The sequence below is a fragment of the Pinus tabuliformis genome, chromosome 2_1 (genome assembly GCF_031772625.1).
Source record: "Pinus tabuliformis cultivar Carrire ecotype Pingquan chromosome 2_1, CPIR1, whole genome shotgun sequence".
Taxonomy (NCBI): Eukaryota; Viridiplantae; Streptophyta; class Pinopsida; order Pinales; family Pinaceae; genus Pinus; species Pinus tabuliformis.
In genome coordinates, this window is record NC_142299.1 from 784,312,628 (window position 1) to 784,320,728 (window position 8,101).

Genomic DNA, 8,101 nt, shown 5'->3' on the forward strand with positions numbered 1-8,101 from the left:
CATATAATCTAATTCAAACACAAATGTCAAATATGTTTTGGAAATTTATCAATGATTTAGGAGATTTGTAAGCAAGTTTGTGTCACATATATACATTATTTTTTTATTTTTGGTGACTGTAATAAAATGATAGGCTGAGGGCTAGGAGGAACACACTGAAGGCCTCTTGGCCCAGTTGATGGATGAAACGCTTACAAAAAAAATTTTTGAATATTCAAGCCACCTGTAAAGTAGTGCTCACCCTAGCTCACTATAGAAACTTGATGCCGACTTCAGAAATTTGCAAAGGGAAATGAGGTGAGGTTAGGGTGGAAATAGAGAAGTAGGATAGGCTGAGAGAAGAAATGAGGGCTAATGGAAAACGTAGGAGGGATGAAAGGATAGAAGAGGTTTTGAGCAGTGGAGAAATAAGACGTTGCAGAGGAGAGAAAGGGAGTCATGACAGGGAGATGGAGGCTACTACAGGTAGCGGAAGGGAGAATGGGACATCAAATGAGGAAGATAGAGGGATTTGCGACATGAGAAAAAAGGAGGAAGGATAGACAGGGAAATGAGATGGGAGCCTACTGAGAGGGAGGAGGCTGCTACAAGAAGCATTAAGGATATGGAGAGGCAGCGTTAGGGAAAGAAGCTAAGAGGAGATAGTGAAAGGAAGTTTAAGGCCTTTATTAAATTAGCAGAGGGATAAGGGTGCAAAGGAGAAGGGAGTTGGACAAGAGGGTTTGGGGCTCTCTGGCCCTATTTGTTTTTAAACTTTGACCTTAGAATCTCTGGCTCAAATTTTAACCTTGCCTTTAAAGCGATCTTCAAAATTTATTTTATGAAACCCCACATATGAATCTTTGTCGAATGATATTATCGTTTTTTAACATGCAAACAAATTTTTAGCCCAGATATTGCCCTCCAGGGTCTAGATCTAGCTCAAATCTGAATATTTCCTTGGCTGATTTCTTAGATCTATTCCTGCACAAGTGAAAAGAGAAAAACCCAATACCCAATATGGACAAAAATAGAGAAAATCCCAAAAACCCAAGTGTTAAAATTCAAAATTATGTTACAAAACTTCAAATCTAAACAAGTAAATTACAGATCTATACAAATAATCTATAGATTTATCAGATATGAGGAGTATGAGCCCAACTCTGCTCCCAGATCTGTAAATCTAAGGCTCTTTCTAGCTAGATCTAGCTATTTAGCACAATTTATAAAAGATATTTAAATTTTTTAATGAGGTAATAGCTTAGAAACACCCTGCAGAAAAAATAGATCATTAGATAAATCATGAAGCTTCGATCAAGTAGGCTCTTCATAAATTATGCATTGAGAGTCGGCTGGTCCAAACGAGGACTATCCCCAAATGCCCAATTAAAATTCAAATGATCTTTTGCAAACACTAGATCCAACTGTCAAATCAATTAGAGAAATAAAATAACAATATAATTTTCAAGAACTAGAGATACGTGCTAATTCAATCAAATTAAAGTTGTTACCCTAGATCCAATAAACTAAACAAGATACCTGTGCACATATTATTCCATGAGAGTTAATGAGTGAAAATTTTAAAATAATATTCAACAGAAAAAAACAACATTGTCATAAATTCGAGAAGAGGAACATCACCATCAATCAAAACCCCAAAGACTTTTTACAGTATATTCCAGAAATATTATAAGAGAGTTTCGAGAGTTTAGTACACGATTCAAAGATCGGATAGAAAACACTGACACCGGCCTCTAATTTATAGATAAGTTCTCCAAAGTCTAGTTCACTTGATCCCCGTCAAAGTAATCTCGACCGTTGAAAAATATTTAATTATATTTTAATCTCCTCCGTCGAATTTATTTTATTTTTTGAGGAATTTCGAATTTTTCATTTAATTCCTTTTTAATTAACTCAAAAATAATTATTTTGAGTTAATTTCCCCAAAAACATTGACTTTGACTTAACTACCAAGGCCCAAGGGTCCAAAATCTCTTGAAATTTTCAATATTCCCTTGGCTGGGGACCTCCAAAAATTAATTTCTTTAAAACCCACGAATTTTACCTTTGGAGAATTTAATTTTACATATGACATAACATTAATTAAATTTTGGCTTAGGATTTTAATTTAATTTTTCTAGAAAATTTAATTAATTGACTTATGAGGGGATTAATAATTTTTCCAACCCTCTAATATTTAGCCATGGTGTCTAATTATGAAGGACCATGCACTAAATATTTTTTACATGAATATTTTACATTTTAATACATGAAGGGGGAAAACCCATTCGTTATAGACCCTCAATATTTACCCATTTCTGTGACACAAAAAATATAATCTAGTAGATCAAGTGACTTGTAATAAAATAATTTAGCCAATTAGCTAAAATTATTCCCAACTAACTTTTACAAAGATTCTATCTAAAACACTAGGATTTGCCTAAGATCTTGACGACAAAATCCACCCTAGCTTTGGGGTGAGGGTGGAAGGAAAAACTCTGCCGATCATTTGTGTCTAGAGACACAGATGAATCAGTGAGACAAAAAACCTCCTAGAATGGAAATCATCATCAAAACAATAGTTTTACCTAGGTTATTACATACAAACGTGGTCATACTAGGATTATTTACATTATACATATGCAAAATGGGTTGAAATCTTTACAAAATTGTCTACTGATGTTGAAATCTGAAAGGCACGAACACTCGAACATGATAGATCCCTTTTGCGACAAAAAGGTTGTACTACTATGGGGTCATTCACACAAAGTGATCAACAATGTCCACAAATCAAAATTCAAAAATTCAGTTTTCTTCTTTTGAAAAGGTCATGAAGAACATGGCTTATAAGAATAAATTTTATTTTCTCAAGAGCATGAAAAGCAAGTTTAAAATATAATTTTTCTTTTGTCACAAAATATCATTCATCTTTCATCATTACAAGTACACAATTTGTACATTATGAATACCAACCATAGCTACAAAATTCAACACCATATTCAGATATTGACATGCCTGCATTTGTGTTATAGGAGTTGCGTTTTCCAAGCATATAGTTCACATATATTCTTATACTGTGGCAAGTGATTTGAGACAACATCTAGAGGTTTGCTTACATGCTTAAAGGCCAACCTGTACATTCTTGTAAGTCTGTAAAATTAAGTTTGTATTGAAAGTATAATTTATTAACATTGATATAATTTAAACAGATTGACACACATGTTGGTGGTGTGAATGATATTGTTTTTTCACACCCTATTGATAAGACCATCAAGGCAATGTGCTTTATCATATGTGTCAAGTATCATTCTTATAGTTGTCGTTTATTTATATGTATATGATAAAAAAAATTATATGTGCTTGTAGGTGTGGGATGCAGTATCTGGTCGAAAGCAGTATACATTTGAAGGTCATGAAGCAGCTGCATGTTCTGTTTGTCCTCACCGACAAGAAAATATTCAGGTACTTTGTTCCTTGAGACCTGAACAATTTATGTGCATTGTAGTTGAGTAATATTAAATTCTAGTTGTTTTGAAGTTACATTGCATATTTTATTTTTGTTTGATGTTTGGCTTCCTGTGAATTTTTGGCCATATGACAAATACTTTATTGCACTATAGATGGATTATGATTCTTTGTTCGTATGCAGTTTATTTTTCTACAACTATTGATGGAAAGATCAAAGCCTGGTTGTATGATCTTGCGGGATCTAGGGTGGACTATAATGCTCCGGGCCTCTGGTGCACTACAATGGCTTATAGTGCTGATGGAACAAGGTAAAATGTTAACTTGGAATGGTGTTTAGTTTGTAAAGTGTCTTCATGTGGATCTGAGTTTTACTTTCTCCAATTTTCTATATTTTCTCTGTCAAGTCTATGTCCTTTCTGAAGTATATAATCATTTGTATTTTTTATTAGGCTCTTCTCCTATGAAACAAGTAAAGATGGTGATTCATACTTGGTTGAGTGGAATGAAAGTGAGGGAACAATCAAGCGGACATATTATGGTTTTAGGAAGTGTTCCTTAGGTGTTGTGCAATTTGATACAACCAGGAATAGGTTCTTGGCAGCTGGTGATGAATTTCAAATAAAGTTCTGGGACATGGATAACACCAATATCTTGACAACAATTGATGTTAAGGGTAGTTCAGTAAGAAGTTGTTTTTGAAGAGGATGATGGTTTATTTTGAAGAGGATGATGGTTTATTTTTAGAGTTTGAGAGATCATGATTCTGAGAAAAAAGTCTTCAAAACATTTTTTAAAGTTTTCTCGATCACATCTCAATTTACAATCCTTGTGTTATTTCCAAAAAAGCTTCAGGCTATTCCTCGCCTTCATTTCAGTGAAGATGGTTCCTTGTTGACAGTCACAACAAATGACAATGACATAAAAATATTAGCCAATGTAGAGGGATTTCACTTAATTCACATGTTGGAGAGTAGATCCTTTGAGGGAACGAGGGCACTACCAGAGACAATGGCACAAAGGTAAATTGCTTCTTCCATGCACATTTACTATATACATGCACTGCTAATTAATGTTAAACTTTAAACTCTAACTAGATCATTTTTAATATGCAGACTTCAATTGTGAATGCCATGCCTCCTGCAATCACTGCTCCTGGTTCCCTTCGCAATACTATAAAACATTTGACAGACTTCCACCTGCATTTTCAATGACCAATTTTTTAAGAGCTTTCTCATAGAATTGTTTCTTTAGAATCTAAATATTTGTCTAGCCATGTTTAGTTTAGTTTGTTACATATATCTTTAGTCATTTTCAAAACTTTCACTCCAGAGTCCAGATATTGTTGCTTTCAAGTTTCCATATAGCATAGGATTTTGTTCTTTTCCCCTTTCAAATGCTCTATTAGCCATTATTTTGGCATATCTTTTATAGGAATAGGATGATATGATCAATGAATTCTAACAATTTTCTGATACTCTATACAACATGTGTGCAGAGTAATATAGACAACAATTTGACCCTAGATGTTAAGTGAAGTCTTCTAGATGAGGTCACAGACAAGAGAAAGAACTGAAAATTAACTAATATTAGTGATTTGGGTCAGTTTAGGTCTCTCAAGTTGCCTGACACAATGCATACGAGCAAGGTATGCAATCATCCTTATATTATAGAAAACAAAACACTAAAGGTTAACATACTTTACAATTTTATTTGCTACAAATTCTGTCGATATTGATCCAAAGGAGTAATGTGCTATAGCAGGTGGTAAAATTGATATACACCAATTCTGGTGTCGTTGTTTTATCACTAACATCCAATGCTCCCCATAAGCTATGGAAATGGCTGCAGAGTGGCCAAAATCCATCAGGAAAGGTGGGGTTCTTTAGTAGTTGTTGTTATCTTCCTTTTTTTTAAGCTTGTTTTATTTATTTATGTTTCTTTACTTTTGGACATATAATTTGTTGTTGTATTTTATGTAGTAATGATTGACGAGTATATAAGAGTTGGTATTTTTTTCCATCGCCCAGTGGGATTTTTATAAATAATGACATTGGTGATACAAATCTGGAAGAAGCTACTGCTTGTATAGCTTTGTCTAAGAATGATTCCTATGTGATGTTTGCTTCCAGTGGCAAGTTCTCCTTAGTTAATATGATGACATTTAAAGTAAAAGAACCTTTTACCTAAAGACTAGTTTCATTTTATTGTTTGTGATGATATATATTATTTCGGTTTTGGTACATTTGTCTGCTTAGGGTTTATTCTCTAATGTCTCACCTTCAACTTTCAAATTATGTGGGTAATGGGGTTCAGTTCAGGATCACTCTAGAAGGTTCTTGTGTAATGTTCCTCACTATAGGCTAAGAATTCAAAGGCTCCCAATTTATTACGTATCAATTGATATCATGACAACTTTCATGCCACCTCCTCCTGCAGCCACTTTTCTGGCTTTCCACCCTCAAGACAATAACATCATTGCAATTGGCATGGAGGATTCATCAATTCAAATATACAATGTTCGAGTTGATGAGGTGCTGCCTGTGAATATATCTTTGAATTTAAAATTCTTATCATTTTTCTTCATTGTGCCCTTTTACCAAAAATGACCTTGAAGTGGCATGCTCTGAACTTGCTGCAATTTTTACAGGTAAAAAGAAGCACTAAGGGGCACCAAAAGAAAAGCACAGGCCTAGTTTTTTCACATGTTTTGAATGTGTTAGTATCTTCTGGAGCTGATGCCCAGGTATATGGTTTCTTTTATTATTAGTTATATGGTTTCTTTTATTATTATCTATAGTCTGGATTTTTCACGTGTTTTGCATGTGTTAGTATCTTTTGCAGCTGATGCCCAGGTATATGGTTTCTTTTATTATTATATATAGTCTGACTCTATGATGTTCATTTTAAAGTTCAAATAAGTTTACATAAATTTACAAAGTAGAATGTTAATGTACTCACAACCATGTCTTTTCACACTTATGTCTCTAGGGCATAGATGGGTGGGACAAGCTAAAGTCAAAAGTTGTACCAGTACAACCAGGAAGATCATCACCACCAGTGGGAAGTTGTACCATTACAACCACGAAGATCATTACCACCACTGGGGATACAAGAGTAGAGTTTCATAATGATCAAATTCACTTGTTGGTTGTGCATGAGAGCTAGCTTGCTATATATTATGCTTCCAAGTTGGAGTTCTTGCGCCGTGTAAGTGCTTGTAATAAGTGTTGAATTCAAACATAGACAATTATAGAATGTCACTTACCTTATGTATCTATTTGGATGACCTTGTTACATGGTTGCATTGCAGTGGTCTCCTCATGATTCACTATCTTCTCCTATTTCAAGTGCCATATACTCATGTAACAGTGTCCTAGTTTATGCGAGCTTCTGTGATGGTGCAGTTGGAGTGTTTGATGCAGAAAGCTTGAGGCCTCACTATCGCATTGCTCCTTCTGCATATTTACCATTGGGAATGAACAGGTAAATGGGATTTTTCATTCTATCATGGTTGATACGTCTATTTTTCAGATTTGGCTTTTGGCAAGGCATATTATGATTTAATTTATTGTTTGGTTATTTATTGGACTTGGCTTTTGGCAAGGCATATTATGATTTATTTTATTGTTTGGTTATTTATTCAGCAGTAACGCCTATCCTAAAGTCGTTGCATCACATACATCCGAAGCGAATCAAATTTTCTCTTGGAATGACAGATGGAGGAGTTCATGTTATTGAGTCTTCACAATAAGAAGGAAAATGGGATGTTGGACCTCCCCCAGATAATGGAAATATCAGATCAAATCCAACATTAACTAACCAAGGTTTGAAACCATCCTTAAGGTAGTTCAATGGAACATAAGAACAAGTTGAAGTACACTATAATACTTTGTGTCTACCGACTGTTTGTTTACAAGAATACCATGAATAATGGTAGTGTCTTGTCAGTGAAATGCCTCACTTGTGTTCCAGTTGTTGAGGGATTCTATCAAGATTCTAATTTTCATAAGATATTGTTCAACAACTGTAAGTGACATGTAAATGAGTATCAAGGTGTTATTCTGGTCACTATATTTTTTCTAGGTCATGTAAAAATTGAAATTTTGTCATTGGAGCATAATTCATAAATGTTCTTTCTGAGGTTCTATTTTTGAAACCTTTCTTTGTACCACATCAGTTTTGCATTCAGACAAACATGGTTTATGCAGAAGCTTTGTTAGACTCAGAAATATTTATTAATTGAATCAACATTTTTGGGTTGAATACTATTGGAGCTCATATCAAAGTAATTCAATTGAGAAAACATTAATTATCCATGAGTTTCTACAATTGAGTCAACGAACTTTCTTATTTGATGGCTATTGTTTAAACATATTGTTTTTGCAATTGAACCAATGAAATTTCTTGTCTAATGACATTATTGTTTAAACATATTGATACAGATTGATGGGATAATTCTTATATTTTTTCATTGCTGCAACCTTTGTGTTTTCTGCAATCGACTCAACACACCTTCTTCTTGTTTGATGGCTATTGTTTAAACATATTGTTTCTACAATTGACTCGATGAACTTTTTGATGACACTATTGTTTAAACATATTGATACAGATTGATGGGATAATGCTTATATTTTTTCATTGTTGCATCCTTTGT

At 34.0% G+C, this 8,101-nt stretch overlaps 1 pseudogene; it reads left to right on the plus strand.

The window, feature by feature from the left end:
- The first annotated feature begins 886 nt into the window (after nucleotides 1–886).
- LOC149202910 (protein TOPLESS-RELATED PROTEIN 2-like) lies at nucleotides 887–7,294 on the plus strand (annotated as a pseudogene).
- The last annotated feature ends 807 nt before the right edge of the window (nucleotides 7,295–8,101 follow it).